This window comes from Trachypithecus francoisi, unplaced genomic scaffold, assembly GCF_009764315.1.
Source record: "Trachypithecus francoisi isolate TF-2019V2 unplaced genomic scaffold, Tfra_2.0 Lachesis_group11, whole genome shotgun sequence".
NCBI classification, from domain to species: Eukaryota; Metazoa; Chordata; class Mammalia; order Primates; family Cercopithecidae; genus Trachypithecus; species Trachypithecus francoisi.
The window spans coordinates 66,283,288-66,306,217 of NW_022681456.1; the positions used below are offsets into that span (position 1 = coordinate 66,283,288).

The 22,930-nt window shown below is 40.3% G+C and overlaps 1 long non-coding RNA gene across 1 annotated transcript in view; it reads right to left on the reverse strand.

Moving 5' to 3' along the window:
• LOC117089789 overlaps positions 1-22,930 on the reverse strand; it is a 72,422-nt gene that overhangs the window by 16,346 nt on the left and 33,146 nt on the right. The window contains exon 4 of the long non-coding RNA XR_004439754.1: positions 531-676. This is a non-coding gene — a long non-coding RNA (uncharacterized LOC117089789). The remainder of the gene's footprint in view (positions 1-530; positions 677-22,930) is intronic.

Consider the following 22,930-nt stretch of genomic DNA (forward strand, 5'->3'; position numbering starts at 1 on the left):
CTTTAGAGTTTCATTCCGAAACTTGATTGGCAGTGAATTCAGATGCTTATCATGCCTTTCTCTTTTGAGCTGTTATTATATTTATCATTTGAATTTAGTACCCAGTTCACCTAGGCTGGCCCATTCCTTCAAGTCAACACTCTGATATTTTTTTGCATGGCTTGGATAAGCAACTTCAAGTAATTTACCAGCCAATTCAGTCCAAAGAGACAAATCAGTAATATACACAAGCTCATTCATTATAATCTCAGAAAAAGTCACACTAGTATATTATAAGTAATTGCAGCCTGGGAGACTACTAAAGAAAGGCAGCCTTAGAAAGTTCTCTGCATCATAGAATGCTCCCGTTTATTGCTTTGCTAAGGCTTGTTTGGGCTTCATTCTATGTGACAAAGATTTTTCATAATGGGCTGGTAAATGCCCCATGGCGTATTTCAAGGGAAAGAAGATAATGATTAATGGTAGGATAGCTTTATGCTAAGGTCAAAACCCCTTTTGTGGAAGCAAATAACACACAAGTTTCTACTTACTGGAGAAGAAATGAGAGGGAGGAGGGGTTCCATTGTAGATACAATAAAACAGAGAGTGTGTCTTACTCCAAATCGTTTCAGAGACGTAGACTGCTCTAGAAACGTAGAGCTAGTTATAGAACACTAGTCTTGAAATGAAACTGTCACTGGGGAAAAATGGAAACAGAAAGGCTTAAATACATTCCCTCAAAGCTCCCCAGGGCTTTTCTTTGTGTCCAAGGCATTTCTGGTGGAAACAGCCTTAAGAGACAAGAGCGTTGTTTTAAAAACTCCCCTTGTTTCTTTGGAACATTGAGAAAAATGCTTACATAATTTGGTTCTTCCACGCCGGCCTGCTTTTTGAGTAAAATTTATTTTTAAAATATTTTATTTATCTCTCAGTTGGCAAAATCATTTAATTTTGCTAGTCTTCTAAAATTTATGTATTTATTCAATATTTCAGCAATTTTAAATCTTCATAGCTAAATGTATTTCTTAATCATTTACACAAGATGTACTTACTGAGCTCCTGCTAGGTTCTAAGGATACAGCAATGAAAAGACTGCCAAGTTCCTTACTCTTCTGAAGGTTACTCTGTAGTTAGGGGAGAGGAAGAACTAAAAATAAATAAATAAATAAACAAACAAACAATAAAATAGCAGGTGGGGCTAATGCTGCGAAGAATCAAAGTAGGGCAGTATGATAGAGAGGGACAGGTGGCTACTGTCCCTCTCTATCTATCATAGAGGACAGGACTGACCGGTCAGGAAAGTCCTCTCTGATGAGGTGAACAGCTGACCTGAGAACTGAATGACAAGAAGGAGCCAGACATACAAAGATCAAGAAGAAAAAGCATTTCAGGCAGGGGGAACAGCCAATGCAAGGCCCAAATGCAGAATAATTGTGGTCTCTTCTGGGGACAGGAAGAAGATCAGGGTGGGAAAGTGGGATGGAATGAGTTCAGAGGAATAGGCATAGACTAAATCCCAGTCCGGACATTACAGGCTATGGCTGGATGCTTGATTGAATTGGGAAACATCAGAGCAACACATTTTCATCTGATTCTAGCCTCTTGCAATTAATACTTCTAATCTGTCCCCTTCCAAAATAGCCTGCACTTCAGTGGCACATGAATTGATTCAACTTCCTTGTTCAAAAATTGTCTTATAGATACCATCTGCTTTATAGAAAATGTTCAAGTTGTTTCACTTGACATTTACAGACCTCCAAAAACTTACCACTAGCTAACCTATCCACCTTTATGTCCCCTGCTCCACTAATGAATACTCTCCTCTAGCCAAACCTTTTCTTCAACACTCCTTTTATTTTAACCTCTTGATTTTTTTCTCATGCCATTTTCTATTATTCAGCAAGAGCTTTTCCTCCTCTCACTGAATTTATATCCACTTTTATTCATTAAAATATTTCTGTAACTGCAAAAGAAAACCCAACACAAAGTGGGTTAAACAAAAAGAAATTTCTTGGCTCAAGTAAACTAAAAGTCCAAAGTAAAACACACTCAGGCACAGTTTGATTCAGAGGTTCATGATGTCGTTTACTTTGAGATGATCTTGGCTCTGTGTGTTGATTTCGTTCTCAGGCTGGCTTCCTTCAGAATAGCAGAAATGGCTGCAAGAGTTCTAGACCCTGCACTCAGTTGAATTGTGTTCCCCTGAGATTCCTGTCCACCTGGGACCTGAGTATGTGACCTTATTTGGAAATAGGGTCTTGGCAGTGTCATTGCATTAAGATGAGGTCATATTGGATCAGGATGGGTCCTAGTCCAGTGGCTGGTGTTCTTATAGGAAGAGAGGAATAATAATAATAATAAGAGAGGATATAGAGACACAGAGGGAGAAGGCCAGGTGAGGACGGTGGCAGATATTTGACTGAGGCAGCCACAAGCCAGGGAACACCAAGGATTGCCATCAACCTCTAGCTTCATTCCGGAAGCTAGGAAGATGGAAGGAAGAGTTCTTCCCTTAAGCCTCAGAGGCACCTCAGAAGGTGCATCACCTGTCAGCTCCTTGATTGATTTTGGACTTCCAGCGCCGAGAACTATGAGAGAATAAACGTCTGTTGTTTGCAGACAGCCGGTTTGTGGTGATTTCTTACAAAAGCCCTAGGAAACTAACACAGGTTCCCGTTGCTCACGGGCCATCCAGGAGAACACAGAACCATGGCAGCTCCCATGCGAAAGAGCAAAAACTTCTTTTCAGAAGACTCGGCAAATTTTCCTTATTTCTCTGTGTCCATATCTGAATAAATCACTGCATCCAGAGAACTGCCACCTGGAGCTGAAAGAACATCTCTCCTGTTCAAATCACACGGCAAAATGGTGGAGGAGGGATCTCCAAAATAAAACCAGGGTTCTGTTGCCAAGAAAAAAGGGAAAGAAATGCCAAGAGGGCAACCGGCTTATGTCCACTCTACTATTGAAGACAGAATGATTTGGGTTGAAAGTTACAGAAAGCCTCTCTCTCACTGGCTTGAGCATTCAGAGAATGTACTAGCTATATTGCAACATAGTGGGAAGGGTAACACCCTAATTTTAAGGATTTAAGTCACGAGATGAGAAATATGTACATAAAAGTGTTATTAAGAATATAAGGTAATTCGAAACAGATGGAGAATAAGAAAAAAAGAATATGAGGTAAATGAGAAATATGAGTATGAGCAGTAAGTGCTGAAAGAATTCAGAGACTAAGAGTTTGCTTCTGGCTCATCTGGAGAGACTTCTTGGAGAAGGTGTTGTTTCACACAATAGGCGATCCCGAGGCAGATCCAACTCCAGGCACCGCAGGAACGGGCTCCACATCTGTATCTCCCCTGTTCTCCAGCCTCAGCCTTCCTGCAGGTGTCAGCTTTGTCTTCATGCCAGCTCTTAATATGGTCACCAGAAGCAACTGGGGCAACTGAGGATATATTTTTTGTGTCCAGTGGGAGAGAGTAGAAATCTGATGCCCAATTATGAAATAAATGTCTTTTCTCTTAGACTGCTTGGACCCAAACTTGGATGGAGTTTGGTTTTCCTGAGACAAGTGTGCTGCACTCCTGTGCCCATTCCTAGATCAATGCCAATTGCTAAGGAACTACCGTTTACTGATTGGCGTAAGCCTAGTTCCCTGAATGCATCATGAGGGAGGGGAGGGAAGAGATGATTGCAACCACTGGCTTGGCATTAGGCTAATTAGGATTCTCCCTTGGGGCGTAAGAGGACGTTTGCTTTCCCTGAAACAAGTGTGCTGTATGTGGGACAGTTTCTAAAATACGAAAAAAAGAGTTAATAGATGCTGGTTAGGCAACTAATTTGGCCACCACACCATCCTTCTAAGTACATATTGGATCCTGCCTCCTCCATGAAGTCTCTCTAGCCAGAAGCAAACTCTTAGTCTCTGAATTTTTTCAGCACTTACTGCTCATACTCATATTTCTCATTTACCTCATATTCTTTTTTTCTTATTCTCCATCTGCTTCGAATTACCTTATATTCTTAATAATACTTTTATGTACATATTTCTCATCTTGTGACTTAAATCCTTAAAACTAGGGTGTTACCCTTCCCACTATGTTGCAATATATCTAGTACATTACCTTGCCCAGAATATTTTATGCTCAATAAAAACCTGTTACTGAATTGACTTTTAACAAGCAAAAAGAACCAGGCAGTCTTTAAACGTAGCAATAGACATATAGATCCAGCTCCCTAGTTCAATTATTTCTTCTTCCTAATAGAAATCTTCCCTTGCTCATTATCTCCCAGGAGTTGTTCATGAAGACATATTGGTAATTCATCTGTACTTAATAAAATGGTTAGACTTTGGACCTAATTAAATAGTAAGAAACAGTGAAAATACATGACTTGGCTAATATTTTGATTAAAAATCTGGACAAGATACAAAAACTAAAGCAGAAATACAAATTTCATTATGGAAGCTGAATATAGTAAGGGAAACAAGACCACTCCAATTGCAAAAAGATGTTTTCGGCACTTTTTCTATTTTTTTTTTTTTGTTGTTGTTGTTGAGACGGGGTCTCGCTGTGTCGCCCAGGCTGGAGTGCAGTGGCCAGATCTCAGCTCACTGCAAGCTCCGCCTCCCGGGTTTACGCCATTCTCCTGCCTCAGCCTCCCGAGTAGCTGGGACTACAGGCGCCCGCCACCTCGCCCGGCTAGTTTTTTTTTTTTTTTCAGTAGAGACGGGGTTTCACCGTGTTAGCCAGGATGGTCTCGATCTCCTGACCTCGTGATCCGCCCGTCTCGGCCTCCCAAAGTGCTGGGATTACAGGCTTGAGCCACCGCGCCCGGCCGTTTTTAATAATAGGAATCACCATTGTGCCTATCCACTCAAACTATAGATTTTTCAACATCTTCTAGGTCTAACCCAGCACTCAGACATGAATGTTATGAGTTCCACTGTTCCACACTATACTATTAAATTTGTATTCTCTCTGAAAAATGATTATACCAGATTTAGTAGCAGAACTTTTAGAATGATTTCTTAACTACAATCTCAGTGATCTAGCACTTTGATTAATAATTTCTTAACAGAATTGTGACCACTTTGAAGATATCTTGAGGACATCTGAAATTTCTCTACAAACAAAGTTCAGTAATTCTGATGGTAATAGGTACCATTAATGAAAAATATAATGTCCTGATTTAGACATTTACTGTGGTTTGAATGTTTTTCCCCTCCAAAATTCAAGCTGAAACTTAATTCCCAGTGTAATCGTATTAATAAATGGGGCCTTTAAGAAGTGATTGGGTCGTGAGGGTTCTGCTCTCATGAATGGACTAATTCATTCATGGATTACTGGATTAATGGGTTAATGGATTAATGGGTTATCATAGGCTTGGGTTAGTTATCAGAGGGTAGGTCTGTTATAAAAGCCAGTTTGTCTCTCTGTGGTGCTTTCTGTCAGTTATGACACAGCACAATGCCCTCACCAGAAGCAACCAGAGGCAGACCCTTGACCTTGGACTTCCCAGCATCCAGAACTGTAAGACATAAATTTCTTTTTTAAATCAATTACCTAGTGTCGTGTGTTCTGTTACAGCAACAGAAAATGGACAAAGACAATAGACAACCAAAAGCGATAGAAGAGGTCAATGTTTTCAAAAAATTCATCTTCCAAAGAATGAGAATAAATAAATTATTTACTAAAAAGTAGAAAGTTGAGGATCAAATGTCTAGATGAAACCACCTTATTTCCCTCAATGGGAGCAGGAAAATTGGATCCACGCTCTCCTGTTAACCTTTCTCTAGGTTAGTGGAGACAATCAAGCCTGACTTCAGTGCTGAAATGCATTACTCCTTATTTACTACTTGAGTAAACTTTGTTCTTATTTTATAAAAGCATTTGAGCCAAGGATGAGTTGGGCTTTAATAGTGATTCAAGTCTCCAGGAACATTTAATGTCCACTGGCCATCTTCAAGTCACTAGACTAAGGCAAGAATACTGCCAGAAGGTTCAAGACCCAAATTTTAGTTCTAAGCATTTCCAGGCCCATCCTTCCCTCTTGTTTACAAATTAGGTAGATATTTAATTTTTGTGTAGACTGGCTTTAAGAACCAGGGGAGGTGGTAAAGGAGACAGGTGAAAGGAGGGTATTTCAAACACAACAGCATAAAAGTGGTCTTGGCTTGACAGTGACTATTTCTAAGGCATCGAATTAGAAAAAAAGGCTCGATTTGAAACTAGAGAATGAGGCCACTGGTGGATTATAAATAATAAGGCCCTTCTTACCTAGCAAGCTTTTAGAAATAATAGAATGTAGTGGTTGAGGATGCCGTAGGCCTGAGTCCAAATGCCAGTCCCACTCCTTGCTGTGTGACCTTGAGAGATTACCTAACTTTCCCAAGCTTCAGTTTTCATATCTATAAAATGACAGTGATAATAGTGCTTACTCTGCAGGATGGCAGTGAAGATTAAATTATATAACCCATGTGAAAAAGCTGGGGAAGGACCTGGAATGTATTAAATGTGCCGTAAATGCGAGCTACTGTGACAATTACTAGGGGAAGCCAGCCTACTTTGGGCCCACTCTACAGCCTCTGGCCGAGAACTGTCAGCCCACCATGCAATTATTTACAGACTGAAAGGGCTGCTTCACTCATTTCTCACTTCCTTGCTTCATTTTGCTTCTAGAATGGTTTATGTCAAGGGTTTCATCCAAAGAGATGAAAATAATAATGTCTATTTACATAACATTATCCTTGTTTTCCTTCTTCCCTCAGAAATGCTCTAGTATTATCAAATTAGTCGCATTTTGAAGATGACATCCACCAAAACTAATCAAACTCAACAAGCTTTGTTCCTTGATATTACCCTGGATCCTCACCCATTAATGTAACAGCTGCAGTATTTTAAAGGAGACTGGGAACACTCCCACTGCAGACTGTCTGCACTTGGTGACTGCAATCATGATTATTTACTGAATACTAATATTCTGTATGTGTTCTGTGCTTTAGCTTTCTAATGCCAGTGCTCATTCATGGCAGAGAATAATAAATTGGCAGGGAGGAGAGTTGTTCCTGCTTAATCCAAAATCTGGTTCTCTCTAGTTGTCTGCTGATCTTTATAACATTAAATTCTTGCTAGATAAAATTTCTGAATAGATGTAGTGAAATATAACCATTTAAATCTTAAACCTCTTGAGATATTGTGGTTTCTAATAAGATATATATCTCTGGTCTTCCTCCCGGTTTCCTGGCACACAACTCCTAGAACCTCTGAGGTCTCCAGAGTGATAATAGTGTCCCTGTGTGCTAATGAGATGACCAGTAGCTGCCAGCCCCTGGGTAACTTCAGGATGGGCCTGCTCACTGAAAAGACCAAAACAGAATAAGAGGGTTAGGACTTTCAGCCCACACCCCAACCTTTGGGGAAGAGAAAGGGGCTGAAGGTTGAGTGGATCTGCAGTGGCCACTGATGGTAATCAATCATCTCTACATATAAAGTCTCCATAAAAACCCCAAAGGACAGGATTCAGAGAGCTTCCAAATAGCTGAACACCTGGAGGTTCCCTAATGGTGGTGCGCATGGGGAAGGCATGGAAGCTCCCACCTCTTCCCCCAAACCTTACCCCACGCATCTCTTCCACCTGGCTGTTCATCTGTGTCCTATATTATATTCTATATCAATAAACCAGTAAACATAAGTAAAGCATTTTTCTTAGTTCTGTGAGCTGCTCTAACAAATTAATCAAACCCAAGGAGGTGCCGTGGGTCAGAAGCACAGGTCACAACTTGTTCATGACTGGCATCTGAAGAGGGGGGTAATCCTGTGGGACTGAGCCATTAACCTCTGGTATCTGATGCTATCTCTAGGTAGATAATGTCATAATTGGATTGAATTAGAACATACACAGCCGGTGTCCACAGGAGAATTCCTTGCAGAATTACTTTGGTTGGTATGTGAGAAAAACACCCACACACCTGGTGTCAGAAGTGTTGAGTGACTGCAAGAGTACAGAGTAGAGAGCAGGAAGCAACAGTTGGTTTTTTCCTATATCCTTGTATCTCTTGAGTATCAAACTGGGATTTGAGCATTGCATAATCTTCTATTTCTAACAATGAAGTGCTGTTTGAATTTTGTCACTAGGTCTGAAACATACATCTGATGATGTTCTGTACATTTAAACATCCTTTGTGTTTGAGATGTTACTGACCCTGTTACTTCTTTTGCTTACAAATGTCTCCAAAAAAACAGGAGTGAAATAAAATGCCCCCACCTCCTTCCCTTCCCTCTGGGTTGTAGCTCGATAATTCTAACAATGTCTGCATGACAAATGAAAACTTCATTATTTATGTACTTTTTGTATGTGATAGAAAACAGATAAACATTTGGTATTATTTAGACTAAGGTTTCAGATGTTTGGCTGAAATTTCATCTTTATATTCTGCTTTTTATCTTAATATCATGGTGGAATTCCATTTAGAGCCTATATTTATACATACCATTCAAGTGGTAGAAAGAAATAATTTAAAACAAGACCACCAAATTGAAGTGCCTTTAAAAATTTTTTATATTCTGTTGAGAAAGGTTTTTACTTTTTCAAGCCAACTGCTGCCACTACTGCTAATGATTATTACCCTGCTTTTTTAAATGCTGTCTAGCTTTATTTCTTTCTTCCAAGTGTAAAATGTGATATATGCTTCATATAAAAATTCAAATAGTGCAGAAAAGCACAAAGAAGACAGTAGAAATCACTTGAATTCCCCTTCTCTGAAGATAGCCACCATTTATTTATATTTTGCTGAAGACAAAGTCTTGTCTTGAAGGTAAGATTTACATTTTGCCTTGGAGACTTCTTTCTATGAACATGCACATGTAAATGTGATTGTACATAATGTCCTAGAACTTGGCTTTTCTAGTCAACAATACTTTTGGACATTTTTCTATGCAAGTACATGTAGCTCTGCATCTGTGATTCTCATTATGTCCTTCTTCCTCTTCTAGATAAGAGTATGATGCTCAAGTGGAATGACATGGAAACATGTATAAAAATGGAGAGACACCAGCATCATAATTCATAATATCATATATCCACTGTACTGATACGCCATAATTTTTTTTACCTTATTCCTTCATGGTTGGTGTTTGTTTTCAATAATTTATAATTAAAAGTTTGTTGGGTCTTTATTTCCTCCAAGTTTTTAATTTTTTTACCTATTTATAGATACTACTTTTATCTTTACCCTGACTCTTATCTATGGTCTGAAATATTTTACACTTGAGAAAGCAAATTCTGATAGTGCTGGATCTGTTCAATTCTAAACCCTTTGTTGGATGCCTTTAACCTATTAGAAAGGGAGTCTGCCATTCCTTGACAACATGTAAAAACTACCTATATGAAGTAAAATCTTTATTAGAATATGAAGATTTGTTCTTAACTGACTTTCCTATCTAGCAAACAATTCAAGCTAATGGAAAATTGTTGGTTGGCATGCCAGTTTTCTTTGGGTAATTCTGATAAATTACACAAGCTTATGCAGTTTCCTTTGTATGTTGGTAAGCTCAAGATCTCTCAGGGCATGTGGTCACTCACCATTATATTCCAGTCCTCAAAAGTTAACACTTGAAATAAGGTTCAGAAATTTACCTAAGTTATAGGATCAATCTGATTAGTTAGATCAAAATTCATTTTCAGAAAGGAAGGCAAAGAGACCTACTCAAAATTAGTATTTCAATTTATGTTTAGAAATATTCATTCTTTTGGACAAACTTCCGTATACTTAGTCTGCCTTCCAGAGACAGAGGCAAGTATATTCACTCATTTATTCAGCCCACTGGGCTGTGATGTGCACATCATTGTCCCAGCAGACACTGTATAATTAATAGCCCCAAAATGCACAGAGGCCTTGGGGCTGGGCTAGCCTCAGTGTTTTTAGTCTTTACCTGGTTGGTTGCTTGACTTGCTCTTGAGCCAAGTCCATTCTCTTTTCACAGCCATGCCTCTTTCCAGATGAGTCCAGAAGTTGAGCAGCGGCTCGAAATATATCTGACTTGAAGTGAGGAGACCTGAGTGGAATCCCTAGGGAACCTTGACATACATCTCAGAGTTGCTATAATATATTCACATCAAAATGGGGGCCATTTCACCAATCTCACAGAGTTTTGTGAGTGCTACATAATGTATATGAAAGACTTGGACACACTGGGGGCCTGTAGGAAGTGTTGTGCAGAGCTACTGTTTTCAGTGTCAAAGCAGAATAATAAAATTCCTTTCTGCTTGCACTATGGGATGGTTCAAGCCACAAGAGAAAAACAATAAGTAAATCCATCCAGATCCATGTAACTCTCACCTAGCAGAGAATTTTAAGACAATTATTTTCTTGAAAGCCAGACTCTCCTTTTTCTATTTGCAACACATTGAAACATAAAAAATACTATGTAGAAAACCAAAAACCAGACACCTTCATTTAGATGCTTCACGGCAGTGGCTAATGTTTAGTTCCTGATTCTTACATCTGCCCTGGTTCTGAATCACATTTCATAGGTCCATGTATGGTGATTGCATGCCCTTTATTTAAGAAGAGAATCTTAAAAATCAGGGATGGAGAATCTGCAATCTTAGACGTGATTGTATCCTTGCCCATGCAGTGATGGTGATTTGGCTGCCTCCACTGATAATCAGAAAATCATTTCTCCTTGTGGGGAGTTGCTGCTGTGACTGTCTCATTCAGAAGAAAGCTTCTTGAGAAACAGATATTAGAGCTGCAAACAACATTGAATCAGCTAATGACTGTGGCAAAATATGTCCCTCATTCCATAGCCCCAAGGAATGGGAGAAGCAATAAGAGGTTATTTTTGACTAAGGTTCCTCTTATTACCTACCTACCTTTCCATATTTCCCATGTTACTCCAAGTATTTCTGACATCTTAAAGTTTTCTATCTCCAGTTCAAGTCCTTTCCTAATCCTGTGTCTCTCTTAACAGAGCACATTGTAGATATAAATCGTTTTAGTCTTTAGGCGCACATAATCTTAGAGGAAAAATCATTATAACCATTTATTCTGACCCTCTCCTTTTCAGATGAAGAGTATCAGAACCAAAATTTATTTTATTTTATTTTATTTTATTTTATTTTTGAGATAGGATCTGGCTCTGTTGACCAGGTTGGAAGTGCAGTGGCACGACCATGGCTCACTGCAACCTCTGCCTCCCGGGCTCAAGTCATCCTCCCACCTCAGCCTCCTAAGTAGCTGGGACTACAGGCATCACCATGCCTGACTAATTTTTGTATTTTTTGTAGAGATGGCGTTTCACCATGTTGCCCAGGCTGATCTTGAACTCCTGAGCTCAAGCAATCCACCCGCCTCAGCCTCCCAAAGTTCTAGGATTACAGGTGTGAGCCATCACTCCTGGCCCAGAACCAAAATTAAAATCAGGTCCTGGGACCTCCAGTCCAAAGCGTTTCAAATTTGCTGTATTTATGAAGTAAATGTTGAAGTTACCCATAGTTAGTTTTAAATTAGGTGAGCTAAACATTTCCTGTTCGTCTAGGGAAGAAAAGAAAAGACAGAAAGGCTTCTCTGCCTACCCTGTGGCGTCATGCCTCATCTAGGACAGTGTATCCAGCCTCCCACAATTCATGTCCACTCCAGCAGTAGGACACTTTTATTGATGGGCTAAATCTACACCTGAATAAAAAGTGGAGAAACTCAACCAAGTGACTGACTGTCCTGAATACCCCTTTTTCCTGTCTAACTTAACAAAATCTAAACCTACTGTCTTCACTGCCCAGGCAAGAAATGTCTGTTTATGATTCCTGCCCTTTAGTGACTGGTAATGAATGATCATATGTGGAAATCAAAGTCTATATTGTAGTGTTTTGACAAGCATCTTTGTCCAATATCTTCTTCTCATAGGATATTAGATTTTATTTGAATTCTCATGCCAATTTTTTGGCCCCTGTTAGAGCGTTGTATACTTAAGAAAGGCATTATTTTAAAATTATGGTTTTTATTAAAAATTACTTAGCTTTTTTCTATATTTGCTATTTTTTTTGCAGTAAATTGTGATATTTTCCTATTCTTATTGTAGGAAGACAAATTCACTTTGGGAAGGTAAATGTTACATTTTAATAAAAGCCAGCTTACAGTTTAGATGAGGATAGTGAACCTCAAAGGGGAACAAACAGGTGTAAACTTTGACATTTCTCAATCTTCTTAACTGCAGCATAAGATTTGCCTTTATTTTTTAATATTGGAGAACTTGCCCTGTAAATCCTAATATGAGGATGAACTAAATACCTGGGGAGTTCATCATCTCTCACAAACTAAATCCAGAGAAAAAACTTCCTGACACAAGAAAAAATTGCAGTTAAATGGAAAATAAAATAAAGCAAATGAAGATTGGAATGTGGAGCATTTTGCATACCAGATAAGAAAGGGGGCCATGTGATCATGGCAGGTGACAAAGGAGAGCCATTGCTCCCATTTGAGGTTGGAGGGGGAAGAGTCCAAGGCTAGAACCATGTGGCTGACCAGGCTCCCGGAACTTCCACATCTGCATAACGGATCATGCAAAAGTGAGCTACATAACTAAATGAAGTTTTTACATATAAATTCACATAGTTCATACAGTGGACATTTATCATCTTTTTAGGTGCTCAGCATCTGCACTTCCTTCCTAGGTTTAGGGATCTTTTTCTATGGTGAGTCATAGTGGGAAGCAGGGCCTACCTTCCACTACAGAAGTGGAAGAGAGCAGATATCAAGCTTCTCCTCTCCAAGGAATAAAGTGCAGGTGTGCTGCCTGTGCTCCCAACCAGGTGCTCTCACTCAGGTCTTAGAGACCGGAACAATTACGGTAATAGGGATTCACTCCAGCTGCACAGACGACAACACCCAGTGACCATGAGTAGCTGTGGAAGCTGTGGGCCTGATTCTCTAGAAGCCCTCACTACTCAAAGTGTGGTCTGGGGACTTGTTAGGAAGGCAGAATCTGGGCCCCAGCCTAGACCTACTAAATCAATATATTATAGTGCCTTGCACGTAGTACGACCCTAATGAATATATACTGATGTATAGAAAAATGAAAATATATTGAAATTTGATCTTGTGGAAGCTATCTGAATTATATTTCTTCAAAATATAATTATGTGAACAGCCCTTAGCCCAATGACTGTACTCTTGAAGACACATTACATGATATTGTGTATAATAAATTGCATTTTACTTGCATTTCATTGATATTTAAAAGACTCTTACAGTGAATCCTTCTGTAAATTCATTATGCCTTTTTAAAGTGAATAATCACTACTTCATTTATCTGTTGTTAATATATGTTCCCTAAAGCAGGGCACACCCACAGTAAAGATTTCTGTAATCACATGAGTTGTCACTGAGATGACCAGTGGAATTCTCTGCATGGCCCTTGTTATTCTGGTCCTTGTCTGTCTGTCTTTCAGTTCCTAAAGTGCCAACTCCACATGATCTTGGTGTGTACTAACACATAGCTAAGCAACCAAAATGGATAAGGAAAACAGTTCCCTTTACAAGGTCAGCCAAGTGCTGTTAATTCCAAAGGGCTGCACTGTATTTGGCTACCTGCAATTCCTGGACATTGAGGGCAACCGGCCCTTCCCTTTGGCATTGTGCCAGTCTCAAGAGACTTCAGTGGCCATCGCAAGCCCAGGTTGGTGGAGCGCCACTAATACAGTGCCTGAGAGAACATAAAGCACTCCCACTCTCACCTGGAAGACGACAGCTCCTGAAAAGCAAACTTATTGTTTAAAAGCATTGTTGAAACAAGCTGGAGAAGCAATAGAGTAAGAATTGGGAGGAGGGACAGGAGCTGTTACAACTTTGCAATCAGACAATCAGCCAGTTACCTTCTTAACTGTGTTCTCAGGGAAGTTCCATTACCCCCTAAGACTTCAGTGTCCTCCTAGATAATCTGCAACTAGTAAGGACGTTTATCCAATAGGTACCATGAGCAGTAAGTGTGAGAATGGATATAAAATACAGTATCAGACACATCACTATTGCTCTAAAATTATTAGCTATTATGATGGTTATATTTCTACTGCAACATGCCAACTCATTGACAATTTATGAAGCCTTTAAAACCAGGCTTGATAACACATATGGCATAGATAACAGGATGATTTTCAGTGACTTAGAATTTGATCCCCATCCTCCTGCTCCCAAAACCACAACTTTTAAAAGCTGTAGCCACCATAGATTTTAAGAAGTGTTGTATTGCAGATAAATAAACACAGACTTTGCCCTCAGACAGATAGGGATTCAAATTTCAGTATCATAGATGTGACTTCCCTTTTCCCTCCCTAAAGATACCCAGATTTTTTATTTAGCCATCAGTCCCTCCTCCCCACAACCCACATGCTTCAGGGGAACTGGCCCAGACAGCAGACTTAATGGGCCTATGGGAAATTCCAGCCCCCTTGCCACGGTGATTGGCTCAAGAATTCAGGCCTCAGCCAATGAGGTCATTAATCCCCTGAGACAAGGACTGATTTAATAATGGACCAATGATATGTGAGGAGGGAAGCAGCAGTCATGAGAATGCACCCAGAACACCTCCTTCTATGGCGGCATATTTGACCAAGGGCCCCAGCTGCTGCACTTTGGAATTCGTCCCTAAGTTTGTGAATCCTAAGGAATCCTAAGACAGACTTATTTCTGGGAGACACAACTCCTTTGTCAGCTGATTTGGGGTGAAGGATTCCCCTAAGATTTGCTTAGACTGCACAGTAAAGGCACTTCCAGTCGGCCTTTCTCTCCCTTTCCTTTAATTGAAGTCAAATTTCCATCAGTGCTTGACGTTCTTGCAGCCTTCCCAGCTCCCTGCCTATTTCCATTTACACATTCATTTTCCCTAGTAAAATCTGAACACATATCAGTCCATCTTAACATCCGCTTCTTGAAAGACCCTGACTAACACCAAAACTTTCCTGGAAGTTTTGAGGAAATAAGTTTCTTTGTTCTTAAGAGGCAGGCACTGGGAAAATGCTCATTTTTGCTCTGGATTTTATGAATATCATGGCAAGTCTGGAATTGCTCCAATCATTTTCCTAACAAGAGTTGTCTTCTCCAAGTTAAACATCCCTAGATTCTTCTACCTTTCTTTATACTAAATGGTTTTCAAACCACTTACTGTCCTGGGGGTACCTAGAAATGAGAATAATTAGAGAAAACAGAAAGTGTAGCGAGACTATTTTCCTTTGCTTCTCATATTGCAGCATTATATGGCTTGAGTTTTTGGAGGAACTATAAATCCTTTTTTTAGGAATTTGGTAGGCATCTCTACATATTTGAAAAACTGATACATACAGTGCACCAATCAAATGTTGATTCGTTGACTTTTTGGTAAATAGAGCAGCAGAGAACCTGGACTCCAGAGCCAGACTAACTGAGTTTTACTCACAGTTCTGCCTCTTACAAGATGCGTGTGCTTGGAAAATTTAATTAACCTCTCCATGACTCAGTATCCTTCCCTGTAAAATGTTCTTCTACCTCATAGTCTTCTGTGCATTACTTGGAAAGTTCTTAGAGTAATTCTGTCATATAGTAAGTGCTAAGTTTGTATTAAATAATTTTTTTTTTTTTTGAGATGGAGTTTTGCTCTGTCACCCAGGCTGGAGTGCAGTGGCACGATTTCGGCTCACTGCAAGCTTCGCCTCCTGGGTTTACTTCCGCCATTCTCCTGCCTCAGCCTCCCAAGTAGCTGGGACTACAGGCACTCGCCACCAGGCCTGGCTAATTTTTTTTTTTTTTTTTTTTTGTACTTTTCATAGAGACGGGGTTTCACTGTGTTAGCCAGGATGGTCTCGATCTCCTGACCTTGTGATCCACCCGCCTTGGCCTCCCAAAGTGCTGGGATTACAGGTGTGAGCCATCGCACATGGCCCTTTTTTTAGTTTTTCTGAGACAGGGTCTTGCTCTGTCACCCAGGCTGGAGTACAGTAGTACAATCACAGTTCACTTCAGCCTTGACCTCCTGGGTTTCAGCGATTCTCCTACCTTAGCCTCTCAAGTAGCTAAGACTACAGGCAAGCACCACCATGCCTAGCTAATTTTTTTATTTTCCTGTAGAGATGGGGGTCTCACTGTGTTGCCCAGGCTAGTCTTGAACTCCCGGCCTTAAGCAATTCTCCCACCTTGGCCTCTCACAGTGCTGGGACTACAGGTGTGAGCCACTGTGCTTGGCAAATAATTAGTTTAAAGCACCTATTATTTGCCAACCCCTGGCCATGCTGAGAGTAGAACTAGGACAAATAAATGAACATCAGAGGATTCCCTTTTAAGTAAGTATTTCTAAGAATAGAACAGCTGTACAAAAAATAAGACTGCTGATTTGGCCAGGTATGTGTCAGGGATGTTGACAAGAGGCATTCTAAATAGTCTTTCAGCTCTCAAATTCCAGAATTCAGCTTCTGAATTCCAAAACTAAGATGTCACATCATGCTAGATCTGAGGTTGGCAAACTTTCTCTGTAAAGTGCTAATAATAACTATTTTAGGCTTTTCAGGCCTTGCAGGTTGTGTTGCAACTATTTAGATTTGCCGTTAGAGTGTGAAGACAGCCATAGACAATGTGTAAATGAACAGGTAAGGCTGTGTTCAAATAAAACTTTATTTATAGACTCTGAAATGTTATAATTTTTGTGTCACAAAATGTTATTCATTTTTAAACTATTTGAACCATTTAAAAATATAAATACCATTCTTATCCCACAGACTGTGATTGGGCCTATGAGCCATAGTTTGCCATCCTCTGTGCTAAATGAAGCAAAGGAAAAAGGAGGGTCCCAGTTAAGGATGGGATGTCACTGTGACTGAGAGTTCCAATGACAAGCAAACAGCTCAGGGGAGGAACTAACGCAGAATCATTCTTACTATCATTGGCATAAAAGAAGTTCTAGGACACAAGAAAAAGCAAAAATTGCAGTGAGCTGGGGTTTTGCCATATTTGCAACAATCTTTGTTGAGTTTGTTTTATCTGAATAGTAGGATATACACTCTTCCTGTCTTCTCTTTTTATAAATTTTGAATAACAATTCTTTGTTTATGAGACAGTCTTGTATTTTTTTCCTGCATTCCCTAACCTCTTTGAAGGATATCTACTTGGAATATCCGTTTAATTCTCAACTCTCTTCTTCACTTCTCAGAAATAACTATCCTAAAAGGCAGAAGGTATTACAAATTCTACCAGCTCTCTTAACTGGCTTCAAACAAAATATATTTAAGGAATTGCTGCCATGTTACCCTTTATTACATTTTTTTTTTTTACTGCTACAAGGAGCAGCCTGGCCCTAAAAGAGACTTGTGAGTGACCCCAGGAGACCCACTGACACGGATCAGGAAACTGCTTTAGAATCCCAGGAACAGGGCTACAACCAAACTCCGTACTCTCCCATTTGCCTATCATGTGTCAGTATCTCCGTATTGTCACTGGTGTATTAAAACTCTTGGCCTGAACAAAACAAAACAAACAAACAAAAACGAAATCCTGCTGTTTACCTAGTTTAGCTGCAAGGACCAGAAGACTCAAAATAACAGTGGCCTAAACAAGATAGACAAGCATTTCTATCTTCCTAAATGAAATCAGTAGGTGTAAGAAGCTGACAATTGCTGTTACAGCAGTCTCAAAAAGTCCTCGAGGGTCTGAACTCAGCCACCCTCTTACCTCTTTGCCATCACTTGAGTGGTGCATGTTCCAGCCCACAAAGTGGGGAAAGAAAAAGAACACGCTGTTCTCTTAGAAAAGGTGTTGAGAAGCTGCGAAACATTTCTGTTTACATCTCATTGGCCAGAATGTGGTCTCAAGATCAAAATCATACCTAGCCATAGGGAGGTTGGAAAAACCTAGTCTCTCAGACAAAGGAGTGTCTTCCAGGGAATGACAAACTATATCGTCTACCATGCTGGAAATGCCAGAGTCCCACCAGCTAGGGCTCATTCTTGGGAACCATTTCAACTTGTCTTCTTCAGAGAAGCACTTCAGTGGTACCAGAGAGAACACTGTGCATCCCAGGATTGCAGCCACTGGACTCCAGCAACTCGAGGAAGAGGCAGCCATTGATACCAGACCTAGAATTCACTAAAGGTCAATGCCTTCAGGAATTTTCATCTGATTTGATGATTGCTTGATGCTCTCCCCCTTAATGAGCCCCAGGAAGACTCCCATGCCGTGTGAGTCTCTCCCCTTCAAACCTCCCACTTATAAATCACAGTGGGATATAGTAGGCGTATATTCTTGTTTTGAAGGGAAATATTTACAATTTCTTGTAGGTAAGCTACATAAGTCCTGTGAATAAATACACATTCTTTTCTCCACTTTCCCAACCTCCAAAATATTTGTAAAATTATTCTAGAATCTCTTGTTTGATGTAAATGTAACATCCATTCATTTTCTTACTATATATTTTGCAAGTGTTTTTCACTTATGGAATCATCAGCTTTGGCTTTAAATAATAAAAAATGAACCATCAGGCCTTATCTTTAATCTGAGTGTAAGGTACAGTGAAACAAGCAAATACCTCCAAGACATCTGGACACCATTAAATTCATATTGCTCTGGCAAGGGAGGGTGAAGAGGTGAGAGGATGATTCGTGTACTCAGATAAATAAACCTGCCAGAGAGACAAAGCTTCTTGTGGTTTAGATTATCTGATGGTTTGTTTATAATGAGTAAACAAAGAGGTTAATTCCCTAGTTTTTCATTGCTATGCTTTTTGTTTGTTTTTGTTTTGTTTTGGTTTTGGTTTTAAGGAGCAGAGAGTTTAATAGGCAAGAGGGAAGAAAGAAAACAGAAGGAAGAAGCTCCACAGTACAGAGACAGAGGGAGGGGGGGCTCCAAAGCCACAAGAGGAGGTCGCAAAGGCAGTGGACACCAGCCAGGTTTAATATGCAGAGGCTGGAGGAGGCTGTGTCTAATTTGCATAGGGCTCAGGGGATTGGTTTGACCAGTCATGTCATTCATAGGGCGCTCGAAAGAGCTGGCCCTCCCACCCTAGCCTTTTAATATGCAAATGCAGGGCACCATGATGTTCTACACATGTGGGTATATGTGGGGGTGGCCATTTTGCCAGGAACATGTGAGGCAAGGGCAAGAAGGCTGCGGGAATCACCATGTTGGGTGGACACAGTTTCTAAGGGTCTGCATAGATTTTCCTTTACTGTAGTAGAGCTGTTAATCCAAAAGCAGCATGTTTCATTTAAAAGTGCATCACTAGACCCAATAAGAAGTCCTAGCGGACTCAGTGATAGTAAAACTTTCACGCTTCCTTTTTGTCCATAACTATTATCCCTGCTATAAAGATAATAATTAAGCAAAATACAATAGCAATGGAAACTTTGTCTAATATTTAAGTTAGAAGGTGCTACCGTGTATAACCTTACTGCAAATAGTAGAGTGAGTATAGCAATTCCCACAAGTGTGGTGTAGTAGATAATTTCCATGTAAAATTTTATTTGCCAGATACAGAATTTCACATTGGTGGTTTATGAAGCCTTGATTTTATTTTCTCAAAGAAACCTCCGAGTTATGGGTACCCTACTTACTTTTATTACCCAGCAGAATTTGCAGGATAATTGCCCAGAACTAGTATGTTGATCCAGATTTTTACATTACCCATCCCTTTTTCTTTCTTCCAAGCTGCAGGAGATTACCACTTGATTCCCAGGAATAATCAGGGTTAATCTAAAAGGTAGGCAAAAAAGCTTAAAAACAATTAATGAGACTAGGATTTAATGACAAATGCATGATAAGCTTTGGAGCAAAATTTTTCTCTCCAGTCCTCATTTTTGATAAAAACTAATTATGAATGACCTTTAGTCTTATACTTGGCCTGATTATTTGCATGAAGTGCAGAAAGAATGGTTATTTCCACATAGGCCTTTTGGATTGACTTTGATGAAACTCTGTTCCACAAGCAATCTTAGATAAGATCTTTAAAGCCAAGCCCATCCTCAAATACCTGTGAGTTGGGTGATCCTCTCCGCTTGAGGTCCCAAGATAAATTCGGAGCTTCCACACCAGTCTGATGATTGAATTTCCTTTCCCAGCCAACACACCAAAATGATATGACTCCGATAAGTGGAAGAACACTAGGGTTCTTGGTCCTCAGGTCAAATTAGAAAAAATGACACGGACACACGTGGAGTGGTTTTAAGGAGTGGAGAGTTTAATAGGCAAGAAGGAAGGGAGAAGACAGAAGGAAGAAGCTCCCTCCTACAGAGACAGAAGGGGGGGCTCCAAAGCCAAAAGAGGAGGTCCCCCCATTGCTATGTTTTTGTTTAAACACAGATTATAGTCCCAGAGAATGTACTATACAAATGACATAAACTAGAGGACTTAAATGCACACTTTTACACTAGGTTAGCTCTGAGATTTCTTTCTTCTTTTTTTGAATTGGTGTTTCACTCTGTCATCCAGGCTGGAGTGCAGTGGTGCGATCTCAGCTCACTGCAACCTCCACCTCCCAGGTTCAAGCAATTCTCTTGCCTTAGCCTCCCAAGTAGTTGGGATTACAAGCACGTGCCACCAAGCATGACTAATTTGTGTGTGTGTGTGTGTGTGTGTGTATTTTTGGTAGAGATGGGGTTTCACTATGTTGGCCAGGCTGGTCTTGAACTCCTCAAGTGATCTGCCCATCTCGGCCTCCCAAAGTGTTGGGATTACAGGCATGAACCACTGCTCCTGGCACTGAGCTTTCTCTTTGCTGTTTTCCTCTAAAATGTCTGCACACTGGGTAGTGTAAGGAATAGCTCTAAACTGGGGGAATTTTGCAGGAAATTATCTTTACCAGACCTACATAATTAGATACTAGAATGGTGATTGCAAAGCTGAAAGCAGTTGATTTAGGCACCTCACTTTAATCATAACCGCAATTCTGCTACATTATAGTTGATAAGCTTAATAAATAAATGCTTAATGTTTATCTGAACCCGTCTTTTGTAACGTCATACACAAATTTTTGTTGATAAAAACAAAATCTACATTAGAGGATAAACTATATATTTTTGCTACCTTTAGTTTAAGCCAAAAGTTCTAAAATACAGAGACAAAACTACAAAGTAGTTTTGAGACTAATTTCCAATCTTTGTTCCCCAATAATCTTGTTTTCTTCATCATCTTTTCTATCTATTCATCTATCATCTATTTTTTTAAAGGTTCTTTCATTCCACATATATAGTGAAAGCCAAGCTATGCAAGATTCCTTTTGGTTGACTGAAACTTCCCCACCAGCATTCCCTCACCCCAAAAGATACTCCTGGTCCCTTCTCCAGAGGCAGGCTTCTTGCAGCTCTCAGGCTCGGATGGCCCTGTCCCCCAAAGCTCTACCTCCTCAACTTTTCTCCTGAGGCTTGAGTCTCTCTCTCCTTTCCCCATGCAAGCTCTCCACTGAGGAAAGTCTTGGTTTCTTTTTGATGACTTGGCCTTCCTATAAAAATCGTAGAGAAGTTGATTAATAACAGCATGAGGGGACTTTAATTAATTCACTTTCTCCCACCAGGCATTAGACATATGCAGGCTGTGCTACATCTAAACTTTAAATAACCATGAAATGTCAAAAGAGAGATGTGGCATCCACATTCCCAAGACGGTATGGTGCAGGAACAAGCATTTGGCTGGGTTTTAGAAATCTTGTGTTCCATCCTCCCTTCTTCTGCCACAAACACACTGATAGCCTGAGGTGGGTCCCACTGATAATGCGCATGGCACATTCTTTACAAAGCATCTTCAGATCCATAAGGACATCCCATCCTCTGCCCGAGCTTTATTTTGTCCCACATCCACTCCCCACACCATCCCACACACCATCATTATCCCAATTCCTCCAGCTTGCCATCACTCTAAGCAGAAGATAATATTTTAAATTAATCTTCCGAGGCAGGCAGGTCACTTGAGGTCAGGAGTTTGAGACCAGCCTGGCCAGCATGGTGAAACCCGGTCTCTACTAAAAATACAAAAAAATAGACGGGCATGGTGGCAGGCACCTATAATCCCAGCTACTCAGAAGGCTGAAGCTGGAGAATCACTTGAACACAGGAGGTGGAGGTTGCAGTCCGCAGAGATCATGCCATTACACTCCAGCCTGCGCAACAAGAGTGAGACTCCGTCTCAAAAAAAAAAAGTAACTACAACTTACATAGCACCTCCTACATACTACCTATAGCAGTATTTAAAGTTATCTCCTTTGGCACAGTGTTCTAGGGAGGTGGACATCATCATCCCCATTTCACAGGTAAGACCTGGAGCTTACATTTGTTGTTCTAAGTCACAAATCCACTTCAAGGTGGAGCCTGAATTTGAGCCTATCTGTCCATGCTGTCTATACTACACTGTCTAAGCAGCAAATGTCACTCTGGTTTTATTTTCCACACTGTGATTTGGTCCTTCCTTTCACATTCTTGCCTACGTAATTATTCTCTCTTCTTTAAACTGCCAATCTCATCTCCAAGAGAAATCACTTTTTAAACTTAAGGTAACAGAGCAAATGCTACCATTTTGAAACAGGAGCACCTCTCCCCGGCTTCCACGGTGTACCCTGAACCTGGTCCATACCGGGTTTGTCTGGAGAACTAGAGGTGGGGCAGATTGTGGACAGCTGTGCCTTTATGAGGGTCAAAGTCTGCCTACTAGAATTGTGAACAGAAAGGAGGAAGTTTACCCATGGCCATATGCTGACTACGCAGTGTCCTCCTTCCCTTCTCTCATTCTGAGTCACCAGGGAGTCCCGTCTGTTTTTCACAGGTTCCAGCTGAGGCACCCAACAGCAATGATGTTTTGTGAAAATAGTGTGTGATTTGGATGCAAATGATCCTGAGTTCAAGACCTGCTTCCTTAAAGAAGAGAATACCACACTCTCCTCTCCCAGTCACGTGGGGAGTTAATCAAAACCCAGGGAAAGTCATTGCATAAGGTGGGTGTCTGATAAATGCC